Source organism: Malurus melanocephalus, unplaced genomic scaffold (genome assembly GCF_030028575.1).
Source record: "Malurus melanocephalus ecotype Western Australia unplaced genomic scaffold, MMel_1.1 scaffold_260, whole genome shotgun sequence".
NCBI classification, from domain to species: Eukaryota; Metazoa; Chordata; class Aves; order Passeriformes; family Maluridae; genus Malurus; species Malurus melanocephalus.
In genome coordinates, this window is record NW_026623492.1 from 327225 (window position 1) to 354759 (window position 27535).

At 33.7% G+C, this 27535-nt stretch overlaps 1 protein-coding gene across 2 annotated transcripts in view; it reads left to right on the plus strand.

The window, feature by feature from the left end:
* Positions 1-27535, plus strand: part of RFX3 (regulatory factor X3) — a 110370-nt gene that overhangs the window by 985 nt on the left and 81850 nt on the right. The window lies entirely within an intron of this gene.

Here is a 27535-nt window from a genome sequence, read left to right on the forward strand (position 1 = left end):
GGTGTGCTTTCTCTATGTATTTTTTTCTTTTATTCATAATCAATGTTGCGATTTGTTTTCGTGCAAGCTGTATTTTCTTTGTATTGTGAAGTGGGGTTTTGTTTATTCAATATCCCCCCCAATACACACATAGAGTAGCAGGTTGGTTTTTTTTTCTTATTGCACTCCTTCTGCAGGGAATTGTTTTTTAATTATGCTTTCATATTGACAGTGTAGCACGGAACAGTGCATGTGTAGGTCTAGTTTATTGCACAGTGTGTTAGGTTCATGTGGAGAGAATCCATTTCAGTTTCTTTAAACTCTCCACGATGAAGGAAATTCAAGATACTGACTGCGGGTTTCAGTGCTGAGTAGCAAAGAAAGGAGAAAACAAGAAATACTATTAAAAAGAAGTCTCTGTGATCTTGTTATTAGTCCTGCTTTTCAGGAGTACTTTTGTGAAAGAGGGAACGGACAGCTCTTTATCTCTCAAGGAGATGTAGAAATCATACTATTAATGAGTATGGTTTGCTTTTTATTTTCAATCCAGAATGCTTGCTTTCTTCATCCTTTTTGTGGCTGCTTAGTAAGATCTAAAGATTTGGGCTGTCAGTGATGTCAAATCATGCTTTGTATACTTTTTGAATTCTTTGGGTAAACTGAATTTTGGCACTTTTATGGCAATGAAACATTTAGCATCTTAACATTTCCATATCCAGTTGCACTCTCCCGTTTGACTTTGTGTTGTTTTGGCAGGCTTTTTTTCTTTCTGAAGTGACAACTTACTTATTTCCATATTTAGTAAAATAATTAGGAGAAAATTGATGTTTTTAATCTAAACCCTACATTTAATTGTATGTACACCTTTTTCATTTTTATATCTTTATTACACTGTGTAAGATACGGGATTTGTCTCACATTGGAACTACCAATGAATTTGACTGGGGCAATTTTTTCAAGCAGGTATTAACTACAAAATCTGCTAAGTAGTTAGTACGTTGTTGATACTGATATTTCTTGAAGTAAGGCATATTGGATCCTTTTTTAAAATGCATTTTAATATTTAATAGTTCACAGGAACTTTGAAAATAAATTATTTTGAATAATGACCAAAGTTTCTACATCATAATATTTTTATTATTTTACTCCAAGATTAAACCACTGCATACTAATTTTGTAGGTCCTGCTTTAAGTAAGTTCTAAATACACTAAGAATTTTTGGTGTGAGCTCTAGTATGGTATCAACTGTATGGCACGTCTAAGTCTTTATGGATTTGTTGTTACTTGTTGTGCTTCATTGGTTTTGAAATAATTCCTGGCATCTATTGTTATAAAGCAAAGATGTCAGCTCTGCACTGTAACTTTCTTGTGTGGCTCTCCTGGAGTAGTGGAGGCTACTTCTTGGGATGGGATTATTCCTGGGTTGAAATCTGTCTTTGCAGAACGTGTGTCCAGGCCCCTGGGTAGCAAAAGAAAGTGTGTGCCTCTCGGTGAGACTGAGTTGCTATACTCACTCTGGCATGATATACAGGTTTCTTAAAAGTCATKTTAAAACCATGTGATTTTGTCTAAGCTTAAAGACCTTTAAAATAGTAATATTTAGCTGTATTTTCCTTAGCCAGTGACTGCARTCTGGAAAATAATGAAGCAGGTGTACTCACTTCTTTTAATATTTTGTTCTTCACTGAGAAAAGTATTGACTCTTTATTCTCTCTGAGGTAGTGTAATGACCACAAATGAAATCTGCATTATGCATTCTGATTTCCCAATGCCCATAGCTTACAAAATAGTTGGTGTTTGTGAWGCTAACCAGTGTTTCAAAATTACATGGCTTGTGATTTTTATTTATTTATTTAATTATTTTAAATGCATAGGCTTTCATGACTTATGCAGTGTAACTATCTAATTTTGTTTACACGTATCCAAATGAAACAGTTGGCATCATGTGCTCTGTTGCGTTATTAATAAGCTAACCTACATCGTGMTACTGTGGAGAAACCCTTTCAGTAAGGTAGTGTAGGTAAATTAAATGGGCATAAAAGATGCTGTTAGAAGCTGTTGAAGACTTTAAAGTCATCGTGCTTTATTCGATAATTAGGTTCAGCTTTGTTAGCATTATCGTATTTCTTGTTCCTGCTGATAGGGTATTTTGTTAATCAAAAACTGCCTACAGAAATAAATGTTGAAGTTTCTTTCCCCTTACTAAACTTTGTAACATGAGGGAAGGCTGCTTTTGTTTTCCTCTCTTACATGAAACATGAGCCAGTGTCTAAAATGCAATAGTACTTACCATTRTAGTTTCTTTTAGTATTGTAGCTAGTGTTTCTCATTTTTGTGCTTCACTTTGTAAGGCTTTCTTTCCTCTTAAAATATCCTGTACTAACTGTACTTTTTACTTGCAGTCTTCAGTAGTTTACCATCTGCAGCTATGTGTCATGCAGAATGCTTAAAAAATTAATAGGCTTTAAAAAATATATGACTATTAAAATAGATTTTAAAAATCACTGTCAGTTGAAAAGACATGTGATGACCTACAAATGCAGAGTAAAAAATAAGCTTCTAGTGGCAATGTAGTATCTGTGTAGTTGGAGTTCCATTTCAAAATCAAATTCTTTGTCAAATGAATATATTAGAATACAAAAAGAAGAATGTTTTGAAATTATCAATAAAAATACTTTTTTTTTTTACTAAGAATTAGGGCTGAGAAATTAATGAATTTTAAAAATGAATAAGCTAATATAAAACTTTTTTTACTATTAACCACAAGATCACTSTTTATGTATTTTGCCTACAGTTGGTGATCAATGAAAACAATACTTCTCTTTTCTCACAGGTACTATGAGTACCCCTATTTTGGAAATTTAAGRATCAGTACATATGATGATTTGGCTAAATCTAGTTTGTTAGGGACAGATGGCTGATTTAAACAGGTGTCACTTTAATTTCTTGTGCCTTGTGTTGAAACTTACAGAGGTTTGCAGAAGAGCTTCCTAAAGCAGATGGTGATCTCCACTTCGGTGATTAGAAAAATGTACTTTTGTAGGAAATTATTTTCCCAGTGACTAGGTGTATTTTAATAGTTTGATGTGTCATATTAGAGTTTATAGTTTAGTACTTAAAATGTCATAGCAGAGTTTGAAGTGTTTCACATAATACAATAATTTAAAAATTTCTTTTCTCATTGGACTTTTAAAGAATATGTGATTATTTGGGAGTGAAGTTCAGCAGTTTGAGTGTGTGGGTAGCTGTAGTCCTAATTATTATTATTCTTGCAAGACCAAGAGCAGATGTATTACTTGGTGTTATGTTTTTGTTTCACTGTGTTATCTTTTTCCTTTTAAGGTAACTTCATTTTAGAATATTTTAAAATAAAAATTAACTGGTACTAAGAGCGCAGGATTAGGTTCAAACTTACGTATTTTTTTTTCTGGCACCCTTTTGTATTMGGACACTTGCAGTTTTCTTTTAAAATTTTTTATTCAGTAGTTACGATTTTCTAATTATGAAAGATTTTAATAAGAAAGAATGAAATTGAAGTTGGTTTTCAGTATTTTTTTGTCATTTTTGTTTCTAAGGATCCGTTTTTTTAATGTTGACTTTTTTATCACAATGACTGGTGTTTGCTGTTGTTTTCTTTCTAGCAGATGCACCAGAGGGTGCTATGCTATTTGAAATACAAAAAGGAAAGAAAATCCTAAAAGTTTGTTCATTGAAGTACATTGATAATGCATATGGGATTTGAATAAACCTTAGTGAAATTTTCTCACTTTTTTTTCTGTGCAGTGCAATTTAGCAAGCTTACTGTTTTGACAATATTATGTTAAAAATCTTAGAGGGCATTGGCTGTTCTGTATCTGATTATGTCTGTGTGTGTAGATACACACACTTAAAATGCAATTTCTGTTCACTGAAAGAAAACAAATACTTATATGTAAATTATGTCTGTATCACATATAGCTCCAACAGTGTATATTTACTGAAGTACCACACAAACTTACCTAAGAGACATGCATTTTGGCGTTACCTTTATTGTATGTTATATTTTTCATTTATAAGTCTATATTCACATTTTRTGTAACTTACTCATGCATATCTGAACACTTTTTAAAAAATGCCTTGCTGTATATAGATTTTTTTTCATTTCTCACTGAAGCTCATCCTAGGTAAAACTGAGGTTGCAGCATATCCATGTACTTATGAACTGCAAAAGGGACAGGATATCTTTCTCCATCAATCATTAATTCTGGGAAAGAAAGCCACCAACCCACTCCCCCCTGCCCAAAGAAAAAACACCAACCCAAAAACATCCCCAAAAGCCCCCCAAAACCCAAACCAGCTCCAGCCTCTACATGTTTCTAAGTACCATTTCGTTTTATTTCAAAAATTTCTCTATGGCTACATGAACCTGTCAGATTAGAAATTAATAGTAATAACTTCCGTAGTTTAGTAATATCTATTCTTTTATCATATCCCATGAGATTAATAAGACTTTTTTTTTTTTCCGTGTGTAGGTGGATAGTGGTGTCTAGTTTAGTGTAATTTCCCTTTGGAAACATGAGAAAAGACACAGGCTATATCTAGAGCGGTGTACCTCAAATTGCTTGGTTTTGCRCACTGTTGCAAACAATTCAGGTTTTTTTCCTGCTCCACTATTGCAAGTTGTTTGGTTAGCTTGGAACTTCAGTTTTGTTTTCCTAAAATCAAAAGGTAGTGGATGGAATATACTGTAAATTCTATTTGATAAAGAAATTTCCTGTTTTGCTATATAAATTTTGATGAAACTTGGAAAGTTAATTTCTAGCAATTCAGACTTCCTCTCTGAATTCCTAATTTATTTCTAACCTTTCTTCTTTGAATTCTTGCATGACATTCATAGCGATGATATGAGAATGCCAGATATTATATATGAATAACTGAATTTGAGTGTACTTGTGGCATTTATAACTTTATTCATTCATCAAAGAGAGATTTAACACTATTTTTAAAGGTCACTTCATTTACCTATAKACTCAGTATATTGTGTATATCTCAGCTTCTTATGCCATCTCTGAGTAAACAATATGTTTAGTTCTTTCATTTTCTTCTTATTGAAAACTGATTTCCAGTAGGTTTATAAGGTCTTTGAGGCAAGAACGATGTATTTATATTTTGTTCAGACTTTGTATGCTGCTACTATAACAAATGACTCAAAGCCATGTTTACTGTTTATGTACCAAGTAAGTGGATTCTCTCTTCTGTTTTACTTATCATTATATTTAATCTAAATATGCTTTCTGTTACATACCACTTCAGGGATGTTTTCTAAACTCTGAAACTCAGGGTAGTTAAATCATGCAACATTGCAAAGTGGAAATAAAAACAACCAAATCTGTTAAAAGGTGAAGTGTGTAATTTTGAAGGTGCCGTTGAGTGGGATTATTCTACCTCAGTTAAGATGCTCTGAGCTTTTTGGTTTTGGKTTTTTTTTTCTTTTTTTTTTATCAGATTGCTTTTTTGTGTGCTGCTAACTATAGTTCCCTTACAAAGAATGTAAAAAGTACAATAGGATTTTGAGACAGAACTGCTTACAAGACCGTTATTAAGGTTATAGGTAGCTATTTATTTATTCAGAAGCACGTTTTTGGCTCCAGTGAACTAGTTGATGCCTGCTGAATTTTCACATGATTTTCTAATACCTTTTCTAATACCCACTTTTGGGGAGGGAGGTTTTCTTCCTCCTAAATCTGGGGTGGATAGAAGGGAGAGTAGTCTTGATTATGTATTTCTCTTAATCTGACMGTGGTATTGGATGTTTGTTGGATTTCTGCAGCGTTTCTTTTCTAGTGGATTAGATTATCATTAGGCCAATTAGAATTATTGTCTTTTGGTGTGACCTGTTGCAGATTGTCCACAAAGCATTTTAAAATATTGGTGTTGTACTGCATAGCTTCATCCAAATGAATGTAAATTTGAGTCTTACTACCTGAGCTTTTTCTTACGTGCATCATGGTAGCATTCTGTGCTGCAACGAGCTGGAAGTGAAATGGATAGTGAAAGAGCTAACAGAGCTGAACTTTGAAAAGTAACTAGCATTTAAAACTATTGATTATTGGTAGATGAAAACAAAAGTAACAACATAACTGTATTTCTCATATCACTGGAAGCAATGATGAGTGTCAGGRTTTCTGACTTATATTAAATACCTCATAAACTTGAAGGTGTATTTTCCGCTTAACTGCTGCAAAAAGTGTTCAGGATTCTCCATTTAGAGACCTAACTGTTTTGTTTTTTTTCCCAGTAAAATGTGTGCTGTATTCCTACCTCCTCATTGTTCTGTGGCTTGAGAGTAGAGACAATAGTTACAAGCTGAATGAAGGAAGAATGTTTCCTACGTCCAATTTTAACTGATGAGATGAACATAGTAGTTCTTTCATTAGGAAGGACATGTGGCTATATACAAAGGATTTTTAGTTTGTCTTTCAAGTTAAGGTTTTATATACTGTGGATATAAATGTGTATTTGTATATAATGTGTATTTATATACTGTCTTGTTTCAGAACTACTTTCTTTGATTAAAATTCTTAATTTTCAGTGTTTTTAGAAATATAGTTGTTCTGTAATAATTTAAAATCTAAATTTTCTCAAAATTTCTGATTGAAAAATTCAGAATAATTTAATGATCAGATGATACACATTTTACAGTTAAATTATAGAAAGTTAYTGCTTACATGTCTATAGTTCAACAGAATATTACAATCATTTTTAAAATGTAATAACATGATTTATGAACACTAGTTAGATTACTTCTCCAGGGAAGTTCAGCTGTTTTTAAAGTTACATTAGCCTTGGATAGTGAGGAGCAGTTGAACTACCTGCCTGATTTATGAAATTGACTGTTAGCCATGAGGTGAAGTTGACACATGGTGGTAGCTAAGATGATATAAACATTTGTGTTTAGCATTTAGTTCACTCCTCTTCTGTTTTGTCCACTCAGTGTTAAAACACTTAACTGAGTTGCAATTTGCAAAGGAGTTSATAAATAGCTCTTCCATATTCCTTATATTGTTTTCCTTTCAGATTTAGTAAATGAAAAAATGTAGAATCCAATATGTTTTTAATTCTTCAGAGCTGATTCTGGGTAATAGTAATAGCAATTCCCTGAACTTTCAGGAAGATTGTTTGTTGGATTTTCTGAAAGTCATGGAAGCTCTTCTGTGAGATATATCATCCTTACAGWTGTTTTAGAAAGTAAAACATACTTAGTGTTACATCACAGATTTATCATAATTTAAAATAATTATTATTTAATCATAAGTGGAGTTGAGTAGGACAGAAATATGAGTTCATCACCCCATTTTGTAGAAACCCTTTTGTTCTCCAAGTCTAGATTTTTAAGTGAGGCAAGAATGAATGAATGAAGATGGAAGCACAGCTCTTTATGGTGTTGTCTGTTTCCAGGTGCTTTCTGACTGAAGGTTGTCCTGACTTGGTCTGGTTTTCTCCAGCTCTGAAACTTTCTAGTGTAAGGAGTACAGTCCTGACAGAATATTTCAAGGAAAAGTGGTGAACAAATAAATGTGTAGAGATTTCAGTATGCTGGGTCTGTAGTGGTGTGGACATAAGAAAGGCTTAGGGTCTTGTGAGCCTCATGCTAGTTCACAGAATTTAGGTTTTGTACCTGAAGTAGCCTTTGCTAGCAAATTTATTTCCAACTGAGGAAAGGTTTATTTGTAGTATATTCAGAATTAGAGATGGTCAGTCCTACAAAGAAGTAGCATAATTTGTTGTTTAAGTGGTGATTCTGTCTTATGAAACAGACCTTCCAGTGTTTTAGAAGGGTTTATGCTGGTTCAGTTGCATCTGCTTGTTTTTTTCATGCTCTTGTTTCAGGTAACTCAGATGGTCAGTAGTCAGATAGTAAAACCTTATGAGCTTGTGTGGTCTGAGATATCCAGATTTCTTGTTGCTGTCTTACATCCACACTTGCTGTGGAGGCAGACCCTACTAAGATTTAAATTTTGGATATTCAAATTACCTGCCATGATTCTGATAAGAGCCACTGAGTCAAATTTTCTGGTTTTAATACAGCTTGAAGGTGTTCAGTACCTTCTTTAGTATTTATTTCTCATTCTTGAATTCTGAAGAACCTAACATTTCAGTTAATGGAAGAGCTGGATATAGGGTCATGATTTCAGTGTGGTGACAATTCCATGATCTGATGAAGGGATTCTTCATGTGGCATCAAATCACAGGTTATGTTTGTTTATCACAAACGTATTTCAGGCAGCTGGGATGAAGAGGGATTTTAGGATTACTTGCATGTGGAAGATTGCCATATAAGGGTTCCCACTGCTTCATTTCAGGATGAAATACTAGGTTATTTGGTTRGGGCCTGTAACAACTCAGTGCAGTAAATCTCAGCAGCTTTTAATGGTGTATATCCTCAGCACAGTCATAAGTTTGAGATACTGAACAATTCTTGTGTCAGCATAGTTGTGTTTTCAGTTACAAGCTATGATCCAAGGATGGCAACTCTTCAGACATAGCTGAATTTCTTGAAAGCTGACCATCTAAAACCTAGTGAAAAAAAGGTTAAGCTGGAGCCAGCAGTTCATTTTCTTTCCTGTGCTTGAAAATAATCAATGTTTTTTTTTTAAAACTACAAGCATTTTCTTCCCAGATTTTATAAAATGGGAAAAGATACAATGTCCAAAGCAGAAAAAAATAGATGTATCTGGCAGATAGGAAAATAGAAGTTTTGTTTTGATATCTGTRATAAAGGAAGGGGTGTATGTAAGTTTTGTCTGAAATGCTTTAGTWTTTATCCCACAGTCTGTAGTATAAGAAGGGGAAAGGAGCAGGTTTTGGCCATTAAGAATGGCTTGAAGATGTAATTGGGTATTAATAGTGGRAATTGAGATGTTATTTCATAATGATAAGTCTTCTAATAAAATTAGTGTTTCATCCTGTTTCATCCCCATAAAACAAACTGCACGGTTTAAAGTAAAGCTTTTACAGCTGTGCCTCTGACCTCTCAGTGATCGGTTCTCGTTGCTTAATGTTTTTATTTTGGTTTTTAAATGATGTTCATTCTACATGAAATGCATCTATCTTYCATGTACTGTTTCAAAAGGTTTTTATGTACTCTAGTTACAGAATTTAACCTGCTGGTATAGAAATGGTTACATTTACCATAAAACCAAAGGAAGAGGACATGCTTAGGGTACCCAGTGCAGTATGGTGTGCAGTTTGTGGGTGGTTTGTATTTGGTTGATTGTTTTTTTTTCCTTTGAAGAGTGAAAGAAATGTGGCAGACAATTGCATAGGAATAAGAACCATCTAGCGGGACATTATCTTTTAATCTCAATGGTTCAACCTTGTCAAATGGACCTACTTATGTTAGAGCAATGGGTAAAACTGGTGATTTCCCCATCACTGACTCGCATGTCATTTCTGTGTTGAGCATATTTTCTCAGACCATCCTTCACAGGATGTTGGAAAGCTCATACTTTCTTACAGCAGACATATAGATAGATTACATATTATGAACAGTGTTGTCTTAGTGAAATCTAGAAGAAAAAGTGTTTGCTGGAAAAAATAATCTTTTAACCTACTTCTGCAATAATACACTGGCCAAAAGGGAGAGGAATACTAGTCTTGTGAAGCTCTCTAGGGCTTTGCAGACCCGTAGCTGTTAGTCCTTGGACYGCAGGTTGGGAACAGAATGGCTGAGACTACAGACTGGCTGAGGCCCTGAGGCTGGCAGGGAGCTGAACGTGTGCTAGACATAYGCCTTCGCTGTAGGGAAAATCAAAAATGTCTCTTGGGTTGTGTGAACACAGGTGTAAGCAAGAAATGAAAAGAAATATTTATCTATCTCTCTTCTCTTATACAACATTCACATCCATTTCTGCTTTTACCCTCACTCTTCTGCGATTCTGGGAAGGATGTTGGGTTGGAGTAAGTTCAACAAAGGGCTAGTAAGATATTAAGATAATCAGGAGGTAGAGTGCACATGTCTGTGAGGAGGTACTGAAGGACCTGGGCTTGTTCAGTCTTGAGAAGAGAGAGTTTCAGGGACCTCTCCTAGAAGTACACTTTCCACAGAAGTGCATGATGGAAGGATGAGAGACAATTTTTTGTAAGTTGAAATGAGAGGTTTAGACTGGAGACAAGAAAAACCTTTTTCCCCATGAGGATGGCCCACAATGCAGCTTAAACCAAGTGAGGTTTTGCCATCTCCATCCTTAGAGATTTTYAAGCTCTGACTGGATAAAGCCCTAAGGAGCTGGTCTGATGACAAGTCTGTGCCTGCTTTGGGAGGGAAGTTGGACTTGAGAGCTCCTGTGAAATCCATGGCAGTCCAAGCTATACTATGGTTTTATTTGTGATTCTTGCTCTATGGCAGAAGTTCCTAGACATGATCTAGTTAGTCTTCCATTCTTGTTGGCCAGTTCTGAGGATTTTGAATCCTAATCTCTGGAGGTAAAAGAGGAGGGGTAGGGTTAGAATCACAAAGTAGTTGTCTTGACATATATCACAAAAACCTGTTTTRGGTACCAAAGAGATGATATCCCTAGCAACAGAGAACTCCTGTGTTCCTGTTTTTCTTCAGTGTGTTACGTTTCTGTTATTTTGGCCCAACACTTTATTCTCTGGATTTTACATACTTGGGACTCGATATAGACTAGATTCCTCACATTTATTTATAAAATGTTTTATAATGAAACCTCTGGACTTTTCACTCATCCTGCAGAGGCAAAAAACCAAAAGAAGCAGGGAAAATGGCAATATCAGGAAAATACAATTTTTAGGTTTTTTCAGGACAAGGCAATGATGAAAAAAGGTTTTATGAAAGAAGGAAGGAAGGACCTTGGTTGAATACTTGGCAAAACCAAACCCCAGTTGCTGATTTCTGTGAACATTCATTTTTGTGTATTTTTCTAAGTTTTAATTTTCAGTTTATAGTTCTTTTCTTACAGCAAAAGAGAAATATTAAGTGGTGAAGAACTGCAAAGAGCATTATTATTGGAAATTATTCAGAATTTTAAAATAAGTTGAATAATTTCTTTTTGAAACAAGTTCAGGGGTGTTGATGAAACATTCTATATTTGGCTAACTGCCTGGTGATGTGTAAGTGGTGTTCAATGTACTTAAGAGCCAGCAATATGAAGAGGGATTCTTTTTTGTGATRAAGATGTCTAAAATGTTTTCCTGTAACTTGCCTATATCCCTATTCATTTTGGTAAGAACTGKATTGTGTCCAAAAAAGGGATTTCAGAAGCAAGGATGATTGATTTTGAATGTCTGTAAAAAGATGTTTTTTTAAAAAAAGTTTGCTTTATCATATATCTGTAAATACAAAATTAATAGCAATGATATAGATCAAGAGCAAGGATGTAGGGAAGTGTATCACAGTAACTATTATTGGTGAAATCAGAAAAATAATGTGATAATTGATGCTTCTGTTCACTGAAGTGTTTCTCTTGGGGTTGTTTTGTTTGTTTTGGCTAGGTTTATCATGATGGGACRTTCAGATCCGTGGCAAAATTAATATACTTTGATTTCTCTTACTCTTGTTTACTGCTTGAGGGATAAGCAAAAACATATGTATACATTCCTAATTATGATAAATATAGTCTTGATAATCATGACAGTATTAGTAAGTAATTYCTTTATTTAAATGCAGTTTTTTGTATCAGCTAATAAGCTGAGTTGAATTGAATGATTAATGTCTGGATACGCAAATACATTATTTAGAACGTGTGTTTTTATTTTATTTATAATTTGTTAAACTTACCTCCGTCAAATTTGAGAATTTAARCAAAATAAGGAAGTACGATTTCCATAAAGTTTTTCCAATAAATTTTTTCCACAGAAAAATCCTTTTTCTGATTGTACTAAATAAGGGAATGCCAGTGAAACTCAAGGTGAAGCAAAAGATCTAATGCAGTAACATAGTCAGTACCTTTTTCAAGTACTTCTATTCTACTGTGCTTGTCTTTAAGCATGTTCCTGTCAAGTCCTGCCTGACTTTTCAAAGTCAGTGATTAAAATGAGTTCAGGTGGTAGAAATCTTGCTGGGCAAAACAAAGAGCTGTAATAAAGAAAACAAGTGAAATAAACTTCAGCATATCTCAAAAATTATGTAATTAGTGTTCAGTGTTGGTGTTGTATGTGTCATAGGTTAGAATTCTATGTTCCTGTACTATAAATGAGATACCTAATGAYATCTATTGGATACTATTTTACTGTTACTTGGCAATTATGGAAGAACAATGAAATAGTATGTTATGTGTCTTAAGACTTAGRAATCAAATTCAGTTTCTGATGTTTATGACATTAATCTTCAAYAAATATTGTTGCTGAATGCTCTTTATTTTTGAATTAATATTTTATTCKCTATAGGTGCAGTAGGTTGTAGCCTAATTAAAAAATCTAACCAAGTAATTATAAATATCATTACCATTAGCTTTTGTCAAATTGTCTTTTGAACATAATATTACTTAAAGTTCCTGAGCATCAAGGTTTTTATCACATTTTATGAAAGTTTTGGTTAGGAATATTTTGTAACCTTAGAAGCCAGAAAACAAGTACATAAGCATGCTTTGGATCCAGTTGTGCAATTATCAATATTCATTTTTTATTACAAGTACTGTTAACATAGAGATTAGTTAACTATTCATTATTATACAGTACCAGCTTSATTAATGACATTCTTTTCTCCTTTTTTATAATTAATGCATTTCCCTTGAATTTTTACTTTATTATTATTTTTTATTCCTCTTTGTGTATGCTGGTATGTTTTTTATTTTTCTTTACATCACTTGGGTTTTATGTTGTGTTTAGTATCTTTTAACCCAGTGTTTTTCTTGGAGAGCAAAAAAGCCATGCTAGTTAAACCTAGCAAATACGAATCATTATTCATGGTTTCARTTTAGAATTTCATGTTTTCAAGTGCTTCCTATGGTCAGTCTTAGCTAAGAGCTTAGAGACATGTTTCTTTTAGTAAGTAAAGATTTAATAATTTTTGAATATTGTTTATAAATATATGGCTGTAAGGTGAAAATAAGGGTTGAAGTGGTTTGTTCTAAGTCACACATGGAATAAAAGTAAAAATATTGATATCTATCCAGGAAATACAAGCTGTGGCTTGTTAAAATYACTGTCTTTTCAGGTGCTCAGTAATATTAGGTTGGAAAAGCAGAACAGAATGTGCTGTTTGGAACTGAGTGTCTTTTACAGTGAGGTCAACAAAAGTCATGTGGGAGGCTTTTTTGGGTGTTTGTCTTAGAGAGTTTTTGGGGKTTTTTTATGTATGAATTTGTATGTATTTTTAAAGTAAAAATATATTTCATTTCATGAGTCATCACAGTCAACACCAGTAGTAGCAGTGTCTTGTGAATAAATATGTGCTTGTGAAAGCTAAAATATTGGGAAAGGTCACACAGGAAGGCAAACAAAGTTAAAATTATTATCTTAAATAATGTTGTCAAGTGTGATAGTAAATTTCAAGCATGTTCAGTAAAATAATGTTTTTAGAGAGAGTATTTCTTTGTCATTGCTTTCAACATAATGCATTTCTTGTATATTTCCTGTAGAATTGCTGCTGCTAAATTTGCTCTTGAATTGAATATAAATGTCTTACAATAAAAAAAGRAAGGGCATGATAAACATAGTGAAATATTAGTTGCTTTGTTACAGTTACTGTACTTTAAATACAGTGGCTATAAAACAATAGATGCATAAAGAGATACTTAAAATTCAGATGGTGGGGCAGGGTGAAGGATATCTTTAGGACATAAAGCAGTATTTTATAATGAGGCAGCTTTCAGTAAATGTATTTGTAAATGTCTTTCTGTCTGTCTGTCTTTTCTTATTAAAATATATGCTAGTCTTAAATTTTTTCTTTATGTCAGTATTTTTTCCTTCCTTCACATTTTATAGTTTAGTCCTTTTTTGCTGCCTTATTATATTATCATTTGTGACATTGATATCTGCTTATTTGTATTTGGCAACTGCAATTATATTTTCAGTACTTTTGTGGCACTCATTTTTAKTTATTAAGCTCTGCAGTTCAGTATCTGCAGTTTGGTTTGATTTTTTCCTGTTCCATGTTGGATGCCTAGCTTGCATGTGGTTTAATATTTAACAGTTTACCTGAGATAGTGGGATGTGACAAATCTGCTAAGCATCACACAATGCTGACATATACCCAGCTGGTTGTAGGGGTAGCCTATAAGTGCTGAGATCTGCTTTCAGGGATTGCCTTATTCTTTCTTTGCCAACAGTGACTTTGCTTTATGTTTGGTTATCTCTAGCTTTCTGTCGGGGTGCTTTTATCCTGTTTCATGGCAATGTGTACAAAATTGAGGCTTAAAAATATATTTGGACAAACATTCTTTTAYTCAGCTTGATGTAATTGGAAAGACCTTGAATTGAGAAATTCATAATCTGTTTCTTTTGCCGGCTACTTGAGAAAAGGTAAATCTCCAAACTCTGCAAAAAATAACCCCACTTATGGGAAAAGTAGAATGCTTAAAGAATCTCTTACAATAACATCTTGAGTTATTTGGGAGTTTGGGGGATAGGGTGTATTGTTTCAGGGAACTCATGGAAGCAGTTGTACATGCATTTGGTCTGCTCTAATTGTGATGGTAGTGAATTATATCTTAAGAACAGGATTCTAGAATTATGGGAGAAACACTGCCTTTTTAAGTCATCTTGCTAATTTGGAACTGTCTCCTAGAGCCAAGGGGATCAAAAAGCTCACACATCTTCTTTAAATGGCCCATTTACAGGGAAGTTATCTTTGGCTGTAGAAGTCGATGGAATGTGTTTCATTCTGGTGTTTGGTTGTGGACTCTACTAAATTAGTGGCTGTCAACTTGTGTTTGATTTAGCTTAGTGTCTTAGGCTAAATCACTCAAGTATGGAGGGTGAGGCAAGGTTTTGTTGTTCGAGTGTTACTCTGACCCAGGTGAAAAGTTCAGGTTTGCCTTGAAAAAGATTTTGCAAACTTACAAATTSTGGAAAAGCAGCAAAGTTATAGTTGGAAGAGTTTGAATTCATGAATGCATTCTCCTGATATTTGCTGGTTTACTCTCAACCCTCTGAGATTTTTGTCTTCAGAACACACTTAATATTTGTTACTGTTTCCAAGGTTCCTCTAAAAAACATCAGCCACTAAGCAGTACTAAGCATTTTGGAAAGGATAAACTGTAGCATTTATTATCTGGCTACTGGAATCTGTTTTGTGGCATTGTCTGTTACGTCTGTTATATAAATAACTAATCTTAACATTTCAAATAACTTTTGGGACAGTGCATTAATTTCTTAAATTTGTTCTCTTAAAGGAACAGGTTTGGTGGGTTTTTTTGGTGTTTTTTTTTTTTTTTTTTTTTTTTTTTTTTTTTTTTTTTTTTTTTTTGGTATGTCTATCCATCTTATTCAAAAGCGGGTTAGAAGTTTCAGAAAAACATGCTAACAAAATAATTAGCTTGAAAAGTAAGCAGAAATACGTACCGCCACTGAAGAAGGCAACTTATTTGCAACTTACTTTGTACTTCCAGCATTCGGGAGAGTCAGGCCACAAACAATCACAGTCTATGCTACAGTGTTGCTGTATGGATCCATTTAAAAGACCAMGCCATACAAATGCAGTTTTCTCAGTTCTGGTGCAGAACTCATAGAACAACTTTTTCTTTGGGGCAGACTGGAACAGCCTCAGATTATTAGAAAGAAAAGCCATAATAATCAGCTCTTTTGCATGTCATTTCTTAGCCATTCGTTGGCAGATTTGCAAAAATATTGCTGAAAGAAATTAATCTGCAGAGATTTATGTCGGTGTCTAGTATGTATAATGTGTAAAGGTGACAGACACACAGAGAACTCACTTKAAACCTCCTTAAAGGTTTGTTGGACATCTTTTGATATAAATTGTAAACAAGTAATATTGTTCTGCCATTTTAAAGTTAATTAGGTTAATTTTTTCAAAGTCCCACTTTATCATCAGGAGTATGAAAACTGCATGAAAATGTGTTCTTCTTTCAAAAGGTTATACAATATCTTTGCAAAGCATGTTGAGCAAAACACTCCATTGTATTAACTGGTTAGTATATGAAAGTTAAACTTTGAAGGGGTTTGGAGTTTACAGATTTAACCTTGCAAAGTTAAATGATGCATTAGAAGAAATTCTGCTGTCTGCTTTGCTGTAGCATGCAGTATAGGTCAGATATATTGCTTCTGTGTAATTTTTTGGGGTTTGTGTTTGTTTGCAGTATGCAAATCTGTCACTGTAACTTTTTTGAGGATATGCCTGGAATTGGGGTTGACTAAGCAGAGTATTAATCTATTTAAATAAACTGGTTAGAGCCATAGGAGGAGGYCTGTGGTGTTTTCAAGGCTTCTCAGCCTGAAAGTGCCGCATAACCCTTTTAGGTTGCATAGCAACAGGCTCCTAGCAACAATAATAGATTGAATTTCCAATAGTGACCAGGCCGGATGTAATAATAAAGCAAGAGTACAAACAGTTGTCATGGTTTTCTTTTCACAGTAAACTGGTGTTGAATTTAGGGAGATTCTGTTTCTCAGAGTGGTGAACCTCTTAGCAAAATGAARGTAATTTTGAAAATTGTGGTACCAAAACTCTGACAAAGCTGCTTATAATGAATGACTTTGAAGTCTAGTAGTTTCGAACACTGGGGWAAACAAAGAAACATTGAAATAGTCGTTAAGGAAAAAGTGTATTTAGCAACCACTTAAAATTGCTTTTAAATCTCAACTTMTTTTATAAATTGATCTGTACTGAACCTTCATAGAAATCCCTAGCTGTGCAAATATATGTGTTGTTTAGAAAAGTTTGGAAATATCTTGTCAATAGGGGTAAATATCTTGTTAAAAGTGGTCATGAATRAAACTGAGTAACTGCCAGATTTATTTTATGTGAATAATCTGTCAATATTTCATATTTTCAAGACATGTTATGTGTCAAAGGTGGAAATATATGGACAAACAAGTGACTTGGGATGAGAGACAGAAATCGTCCCACAAAATAGTAGTAATTGCAATTTGGGATGATKACATTTCAGTTCAAATATTTTGACTTGGCTAATGGTTGAAAATTGTAACACKGGTTGTTAAAAAAGATGTGGATTGACACTAGATAACACCTCTTTTCAGTTTCTGTATCTTTCTGGGACAGTGTTGAAATGTATAGTGAAGGCCTGTTACCTTAAAAAAAAGCCCAAGTTAGTTCTTTGTAAACTTCTATATTCCATTAAGATGACACCCTTTGTTTTCTGCATGGAAGTTGTCCTAGGATTATAAATCTTGCATCTCTAGTTACTGATAACAAGGAGCAATTCTAGGGGCTGAAGTACTGAAGGAAAAAAAAACGTAAACATTTACAAGTTGCAGACTTGGCTTGAGATGTTTCATTGGATTTTGATGTTTCAGTATGTTTGGATGTTTATCAGAAGAGTTTTGTCACAGGAATTTTTAAAACTGGAGGCTATAAAAGCTTTTATTTTCAATGGACTTCTTAGGTCTGACTACTCATATATTCTGTATCTTAACTGYGAGTCTCAGTGTTTTGATAGAATCATAGAACGCAAAGGGATTGGAAGGGGCCTTACAGACAGTCTAGTTCTAACTCCCCTGATATGGGCAGGGGCACCTCCCACTAGACCACATTGCTTAAGGCCTTATCCAACCTGGCCTTGAACATTCCAAGACATGGGGCATCCACAGCTTCTCTGGGCAGCCGGTTCCAGTGTCTCACCACCCTCCCAGTAAAGAATTTCTTACTGAGTTTTTCTCATTTGACATTGGACTTCCCGTGTTGAAAGGTAGTAGTGTGGTGATGGAGAGATATTTTGGATATATTCAATGAAAAAAGATACTTTTATGTGATTGTATTCAAAAATTGAGTTCTATTTTTTGAGTTGTGAGCTAAGTGGTAGTCTGAACAACATTCTGGATTTGTATGATGTTTACAATTTAGACTATCAGCTCATTTAAACTCTTCAATTTTGAAGCTTAAAAAAATATTTAGGAGTGTAATCTAGTCTGACATCTATGCAGAAGCATTTGACTAGCATTTGTGGATTGCTAATTAATTTTGTGCACTACCCACTGCAGTATTTATGTGGTAAAGTAACTATTGCCATACTGGAGAGCTAGGAGAGTTTGAATGATTTAGGAGAATTAGATGTTTGTAACTTAGGATACGGTTAAAATATGATAATGAAATTATAGCTAGGATATAGAAAGAAGAAGAAATGGACAATACAGGAACATACCTTTTACTATGACTTCTAATGATATTTTTACTGAGAATTGTTTTGTATAGTATAGTTGTGATATTTTCAGAGATGTGTCAAGCATGTTAAGTTTACATTGTAACACATAGTCTCTAGTAGTTATTATGGCAAATAGATACACTTAAATCATGTTGATTACAATCAGAATTTCATCAAGAATGTAGTTTACTTTCCAGAAGCTCAGTCATTATCTTTGTTGCAATCCCTGTGCTCCTTTTCCTCCATAGCTGGATACCTATGTGTTGTGTTAGTGCTTGTTTTTACTTCTAGGCCGGAGATGTTGCTTCAAATAGTTACATACTAACATTGTTCTTGTTGGGGAAACCTAAATAACTGGATTTGCAGGTTAAAGCTCCTCCTTCATCCAGACCTATCTAGGTTGGTTGCTTCATAATTTAAAAAACAACAGAAATCGCTTTTCCATTCAAACCAAAAAAGCACAGGTTAGATATTTGGCAGTGTGCCAGATACGACGGTAATGAGGGTTTCTTTGTTTCTTGTGCTTTTAGGGGAGTTGAAGTGAAACTTGCCTCTGGAAAGTATACTTTGCATTTCTTAGAATAYACAATTTTTATGAAAGAGACAAAGAATTATTTAACATAATAACTAAAAACTGACAGACTGATTGTAGAATATTGTAGCATGTAACAATGGAAAATCTTGAGGATCCAAAATGGAAGACGAGCAAAAGAGAAAATAAAATCCCCCTGGTTTTATTTATTTATTTTTAACTGTAAGAMTATGTAATTTTAGGAAATTAATTAAAGTATTTGGAAAAGTAAAAAAGTCTGGGAGGAAGTACGTCTGAAATTCAAAGGACAAAAAATCTCAAAATGTTTGGCAAAAAATCTGTGTAGTCTGTTGGTCTGTGCATTTCTCCCTCCATGGGATTGTCATGCAGCGTAATATGTTGTGGCATGGCATTGTGTGTTTACTCCCATTTTTTTAAAATTACTGCTGTTGATACAAGATTTATTTCCTGAATTTTCCACTTTGTGTAAGCATATTTTATTTTCATATTGATGTATTGTGAGAACAATTACACTACAATTTAGTGTAAGAAGTCAAAAGGATTATTTTTCTGTAAGTTGAAAGGCATAGTTCAAAATAATTGACCAGACACCAATTCTGAAACAAATATGTCATTTGCTTTCTRTTTATTTTTTTGTAGTGATACCTTGCTTTTCTCAATACAATATGACTAAAATAACAAATGCAGGCAATAATGTTTGTTTATATAGTGTTATGTAAATTACAAGATGTTTAAAAATGTGGCATTTTTTTAAGGGGTGGAAAAAGAGACTTAAGTAGTGAATGCTTCCAAGCAAAAAGCTGTATTGTATTAAATGTAATTGTTGTGTGAAAGACTACAAGATCTAATTAATTTTTTGGGATTTAACTCCTATTTATATGCTACTGGGGCCTGTATGATACTCATCTTGAATGAATTTAGCCATGTACAGTATTCACTGTTTGATCATATACTGTTATTTATGGTAYATTTATCTGCCAAGAAGAATGAAGAATGTTAATGAGATATTTTTCTGCTTAATTAAATACTTAACTCTCAACTTAATAGGTCTACATCACATAGATGTAGCCTTTAATCTGATATAAGTACAGAATKATGTTTGTGCATTGGATTTGTGTATTCAGCATCTCTCTTTTTGGTACACCCTTGAAGATTTTAAAGTGACTTGTATTGAAAAGGTAGGTGTAGGATGTTACAGTGCAGCATTCTTGTGAATCAGACCTGTTTTTATCTAGAGAAGATGTACAAGAAGATGTACAAAAATAATCTTTGATGGTCACCTTTTGAAGAGGTGGATGGAATTTTCAGGTTATGAGATTTCTGTCTGTTTATATAAGAGTGATGTCTTTAATTTTCTGGAAAGTGATACTTCAGAATGTTAGTGTTTTACTTTTTTGCAGGAATTTCATTATTGGAAAACTCTGAGTTTCCTAAGATTTTCAGATTTTCTTAGGTGTTTTCCTATGTTTCTGGCAATCGAGAATCTAAGATTTCTGTGGTATTCTGAGAAGAAAAGTATTCTTTTGTCATTTTGCTTCCACGTGCATTTTATGTTGTARTAAATAGGAATGTATCTAAATGGTATTGCTAAATATTACATAGAGTTTTAAATTTAGCTTGTCATGTACTAATTCTTTGAGTTTTATTTGTCTCATGTTTTTAGTAGAATTTCTGGCTATTCTGAAAATGCTGACCTTCATCATAGAATCTTAAATGTAGCCCTTGGGGCTACTTGTTTTGTATTAGTTATTGATGAGAAAGCTGTCATTAGGCACTTCTAAGAATTTTACAGGTATAGTATGTGAATTGCTGTCTATCATGATTTTGAAGTGTACTAGAACAAAAAGCCACATGCTTGGAAATCAGGTAATTTCTAGGTATTTTTAGAAATTTTCTATTATAGTCAAATATTTAAGGTACTGTCCTATAAGACAAACCTTTTAAAAATTTCTCTTGATCATGGAATATAACTAGCAAGCCAAAATCAGTAACATGAAGTTATTCATGCCTTGAGATAATATGCCATTCAATATTTACATGGATATGAGAATAGTGGTGGTACCACCTTACAGTCATTTACCTCATTGAAATAAAAAAGATTAAGTCTCTAATTATTAGATAAATAATGCTGCAATTAATTGAAATCTCAGTAGCTAGGCCTGTTTTCTCCTTTTCTGTAGAAGACAGTCTCTTTTGAACTTGAAGATTGCTTTGACGTGACATGTGACATTAAAATCAGTGTAGTTCCTTTGAATAATTAATTAGCATGCCAATGCTCTTATGAAAGTGGCAAACGTAGGATGTATCTGGTGTTGTTATTTCAAAATAATATTCATTTGTAACTGAAGCAATGCTCACTGTAAAAAATAAGTGTTACAGGTTCAGATATATGTCAGTTCTTTTAAACAGTTTCTCTTCCTGTATGTATTTGACTGTGTTATTTAACCAAAATTTATTAACATGTTCAGTTGCGCTGTGTGTTTGAGTTTGGGGGAAGTGGGACGGGGTGTTCTCAAATAAATTCCAGTGCTATTTCAGCTTTCTTTAATATTATTGTTTTTAGTGTCTGAAAAGAAACGGTTGTAGTGTTGAAAAAATATATTTTACTGGGTAATGATGCCTAAAATGTTGCCCAGCTTGTACTGTTAGTCACTTCTGTCTGCACACTGCAGTTTGTTCCTGTACTGTTCACTTTCATTCTGTATTTCTTCTTCAGTATGTGAGAAAAATATATAATGAGAAAAGCAAGCAGTTTAATTTTGAGTTGAATAAGCAAAATATCATTCAAACTGTAGTTGTATGACTAAAAGAATTGTGATGTCACAGTCTTACATACCCTGCAATGAGTTTGATCACAAGGGAACAGCTGATCACTGTAAAAAATAAGGTGCTTTCAACACTTTCTTCAGGGATATTTAAATATAGAAGTGTGTGGAAGTAATTAAAGATAAGCTCTCTAGATGCAGTTCAGGACAGATTTGGTAGAAAAGGACATGGTAAAGGCCAAGGTACCGCCCTCACCTCGGTCTGTATTTGTGCAATCTGCCTTCAGGAGTTGCAGATACCAGTGAAAAACTTGAATCATGGAAGGTTTGCCCTTTGTGGAGGAGTATTAGGTTATGACTGTTTAAATAAACAGGACATACAAAAGTCCATTGGTTCTGGGAAAATGCATGCAGGAATGCTGAAGGAGCTGGCGAAATTCATTGGGAGGTCACTCTTGCTTATTTGAAAGGCCATGGTGATCAGGGAAGGTTCCAGGTATGGGGCTGAGGATATGTGTTTTTAATCTGCATTTTTGATCCATGCTTCTGTTTGTAGACAATTATCACAAAAAAAGTGGTTGTTTTATGTGTATTCACCATGAAAATAACTACAAGTTCTTCCACATGTCTTACTTGCAATTTTTTTTTTTTCAAATTAATAGAAAACCTATCTAGTGTTCACTTTTGTTTAGGATCATGTTTTCTTTTTTGGTACAATACTAACTAAAAAGAGACAGTAGCATTAGGATAATTGAATTATTCAGCTGTCAGTTTCAGAAAATTTTTTCTGAATGCAACATGATATGATTTAGTTAACATTTTTCAGTGCTGTTTTGCAATTTGGTTTATTAAAGATGCTCTATGATAGTTTAGACTCTACTAGTAAAAGACTAATGTAAGGAAGTAATTAAAGAATAGACTAATGTWAGGAARTAATTAAAGAACAGAATTGTTCATKGTGAGGTGGATTTCATTAGTTTAGTCAGTTAAATACCTTAATCAATTAGAAAATTTATTGAGCTACATCTAAACTTAATGCCAAAGCGCTGARATAGTCTAGATACTGAAGTAAGTTTCATAGAACTATTCTTTGCTTTTCATTTGTGCTGTTGTGATGAAAAGGATCATGTCAGCATAATTTTGGCTTTGTCACTGAATAACTTATGTGACCTACTGTTCTGCAATGAACTTTTTCCTCATGATAAATTGCTTTTAAATTGGAAGACAAAATTTTGTGGATTGTACAATTGTTATCAGTGTCTTTTGTTCATCTGGGAATATTTAAATTAAAATTTATTAGGTATTTGGGAATTGATTTACTGGTAGTAAATATTGAGCATATCCTATTTCTACRGGAAATATCTGTAAGGACTCAATTGTTACAGTCAACAGTTTCAGTCCCATTGTGAATAATCTGTGAATGATCCATTTTGTGCTGTATATTGCCTTTTCTTTACTACTGGGTATTACTGGTTCAGAGATGGGAAGGTTGAAACTACTGAAAGTTTGATGGGAAGGTCGGAATAGTTGAAAGGGCAGAGAGACATATCAGAGATCATGAAAAGGAATGTAGGAAAACAGAGTGCTGAATTTAAGGATTCTYGGGTCTTAGGCAAGGATCTTCACTGCAAGGGCCGTGAGAGTTTTTTGGTTTTTGGTTTTTCTATCCTAGAGTTTATATAGAGAATGAAATGCCTGAATATATTGAGAATTCTTTTTCTATGCTTAAGTCAGTGCAATGCTTAGAACATGCAAAACAATAAAGAGATATATGGTGATAAATATTCATTTGTGTATATTATTAGTGTCTAGAGCTGAAGGGACTCCATTCTGCTCCTAGCTCTGAATGAAACCCTCTAATAAGGTTTTAAATAAAATCATTCATGTATATCCATTAGAGGGTTGAATTCTAGACATTCTAAAAAGGAGTGAGAAAAGCAAGGGGATTAGTACATTAATTGCATTTTGAAGAAAGCGGTGTTAACATGACCTGAGATTTATTTTTATCATGTTGCACAGCACATTCCTTCTGTAATGATCTTGCAGTTGTCTAAATCAGCAAATCTACTGAAAAGGCATAATAAGGCACCACCATTTCTCCTAAAATCAAGTTAGTAAGCAGCCAAAGTAGAGTTTCCATGGACTGGAACTTCTAGGATTAGCTGCAGCTTAACAACATTCTTAGTGTATTTAGGTCTGTGTAATTCATATGTTCATAATTGAATTTCAGAAGCTAAGGTAATTATGGTAATTTTTGAAGTTTGTGTTCACTCATGACTGCACCATGATAGAGCTACATTGGTTTATCAGTTTGTCTTCAATAATGYTGTTGGAGTTGACCTATTACCATCTTCATTAACTGTACTTTAAAAAGTAAATTTCGAAAGCTTAGTCACTGTGGGGGAACATTTAATGTAGTACATTGACTTGATATCATATTGATAACTAATTTTTCAATATGAATCTAGTATGAGAGAGTTAACTCCTCAAAGCATTTCAAATGACATGGGTAAGAAAGAGCATGCCAGTGATTAATCTTACTTTTTATTTCATTAATTTAAAATGTTTCATGTTTTAAAGGAATTTCTGCATACTACAGCAAGAAAGAGCAAAAAGAAACAAAATTAAATAAATACTTGTCATATGGCTTCAAATTCGCTATAAGTATCAGTGAGTCTCTATCGGTAGCTATGGGTGGGGAAAAAATTAGGTGRTGGATTTCACAGGCATGCGTTTGGAGTTGAAAACTACCAGGTGTGTGTAGTATTTCTAGTAGGTGCTTGTAAAAATAAGGGTTGATGAATCATCCTGTTCTCAAATATCTCTGCAGCAGCCCATTTTATTTTTATGCACTTCGTATTTAAGGTTTCAGGGAGTTTAAAGACTTCAACTTCCATGCCATTAACTGTTTAAGGATGGTTAGGTAGATAACTGTTTTGCTTTCTTGTACTGCTTCTGTGTGTAAATAATTTAGATACTCTGACAATAGTGGTGATGGGCGTTTTAGTTAGRAAATGTTAAGTTCTAACAGTTGTTTGAGCTTTTTTTTCTTTGACCTTGCTTGAAAACCAGTAGACCCCTCTCCTGGTTATTTTTTTAGGCTGAACTGGAATATCACTATCCCAATGGTAAATTGGAGCTAAAACTAGACAGCATTCGCTGTAATTAAAGTTTATCAGAAACCCTGGACTATATGAAGGTAAGACAGAACACACKGTGAGAAAGGGTCATGCTTAATAAATTGCATCTGTAAATACTAGTTCTTGTAGAAAATCTATAGCAAGTATTTTTAAAATTGTGTGGTTACTGAATTATAATATAATGCCTATCTAGTTTTCCATGATATAGTGAATGTGTAAGGAAGCCATGTCCATGAGCTGTTACCTCACCGCAKGGTTACACCTGACTTTAGTGTGTGTGTGAGGCTACTACATGAAATGCCACTAACACTAGATACTTGTCTTCCATTGTGAGTCAGGAAGTTTTTCTTGGATTTATGTGTGTGTGTGTGTGTGTCTTTTCTGCCACCCTGTGGGCCAATTTTTTTTTTCCTAGAGTGAATTCTACCTTTTTTTCCTGAAGAGGAACAGGGTTATTTTTCTTACATCGATTTTTGTCCAGTTGTTTTTTTCCAATTTTTGTTTTCAGAGCTGAAGTTAAGCAAAACTCCTCCTAGTGTTTTAGACCCAGCATTAACTCTCCTGGGAACCGGATCACTTCAATTTCTAGTATCAATGGCTGAAATTTATAAGGATTCTAGCAACATGGTTTTTTGTCAGCTGATTTAGTATGACATGTATTCTAAACAAGTATTCTAAAATGGCCAAGAGCTTAAATTTTCATATTGACAGTGTGGTCTGTTCATTTGTTGTYCCCTACTTGGACACCCTTCTCTAAGGACAGTTGTCTGTTACAGCAGTTTGTAAAAGGAGGATGGTTTTGGCAAATCAAATTCTGTGCAGTGGAGTCCTTGAGTTTATAATAGTGGATACTAAGGAAGGTGAGGCCAGTTGGTCAGACCTTGAATACAGCATGGAGAATTGAGAAAGCATATTGTAATAAGCATGCGCTGTAGATGGAGGTGGAGAAGGATCAAGATATTCAATATAAAGAATAGGGAAGGAAAAGTTTGGAAACCATTGGATTTCTACAAAAGATACCAATTTTTAGTTTTTGAAAAACACATAGTAAAAACTAAGATTTCATGAAAGTTCTAGAGTCAGTGACTTCTGTACCTTAAACAGTTAGAAAACAGAAAGTAGATTTTTCATCCTTGCTATCTGTGCGTCACCCTTCCTTTGCCCTTGCTTTCTGCCCTTTTCTGCTTTTTTCCCTTTCTTATACTTTGTCAGACAAGAAACTGTGATAGAAGATAGTAAAGGAGTTTTAAAGCTCAGTTTAAARCTCAGTGTAAGTGTCCTTAAAATTCATACTTTAACAGGACTTTAGGTTTCTCTTTCAAGTCTGAAATGAAATAAAAATTGCAGTGTTTTCCATTTTTTGTGAAATACTTAACCTTTCTAGTCCAAAAATTGAACAGTACCACATAAAATGTAAACTTGCAACCACTACTCTTGCTGTTATTTTTAGATTCAATTTTTTATATGGAATGATTCTTTATAACTAAATTGTAGATACAATAAAAAATATATCTTCATTTCATATAGCATATGCATTTTTAAAATAATACAGGGAATTGTTTATAAAAAGTTAATTATTCTAGTTTTTATACCTGATGTGTTCACTCTTTTGTAGATAACTTATTGTTTAGTAACAACATCCTGCTTTCCAGAAAGGAGACAGGGCAGGGGGAATGGAGTTTAAATGTGAAATACATTTCAGTTTCTTCAAAGCTTATGTTGACGTAAACAGGTCTAGGTCTTCGTGGTTGACATTTGGAGATAATTACCTTTCTCTTCTTTAAGAAACAAGGCAAATGGATTCACAAGGCAGTTGTTACCATTTCTGTCACCCTAATAATAATTTATGTATTTAACTTATGCAGGTTSTTCAATTGTTTTTAGTGCTAAGCTTCATACATGGTAGGTAATGGGAGTGACAAGTAAAAATTGCAAAATATTCGTGTTGCAAGACAAAGCATGATTGACAGCTACATTCCTCTCTACAGAAAAAAAAAAAGCTTGTGGTTGAGCCTAAAGAATGTCCTAAATGTATAAACCTTAACACTTCAGCTACTTTGGGTTTCTTTTACTATGGAAATAACAATTGTTTAAATATTACTTTGAAAATTAGGTTTTGGTTTTTTTTGTTTTTAAAAATTTTGTCAGCAGTATCAGTAATGGAAATTACAGAGAAAAAAACATTTATTTCATACTCTGAAATAACATTTTTACCTCATTTGAAATGAACCAATGTTAAAACTGTCAAAGCCAAATAGGTACACTGGAAGACACAGGAAAATAAACTGATATACTAAAACCATACTGTTTTGTTATGAAATAATTTAGGACTTGTAGTTTTACTTAGTGAGAGATGGTTATGATTTACATTAATGTAATTTTGTAAATTGTAGACTTACCTCTTGTGTCTGTCATTAAAGAGGAAGGGTCCTTTAAAGAGGAAAGAAAATCCAGAAAGAAGGGTGTTAGTCTGGATACTTGCAGTCTGTTCCCATTTTTCTGATTCTGTATGTGTTTTTGAGAACTAATTGATTAGGCCTACATACCTAAAGGTGTTCAAGWATCTTGCTCCTCTTAGCTGATCCTTAGCCAGAGTTTTTGAGTAGCAGGGGGTTTGTTGGCTATGGTATTTTTTTCTTCTTTTTATCTCAAAAATGTGAGTTTTTCTAAGTGTGTCAATGTATTTTGCATCTGTGGTTTAGCACCTTGAATGAGTTGCAGAATTTAGAAGGAACTAAAAGGAAATGGCTAGGATTTAAGAGAGGCCAGTCTTGACTCATGTTTTTTTTTTTGTTTTGGTTTGTTTTTTTTTTGGTT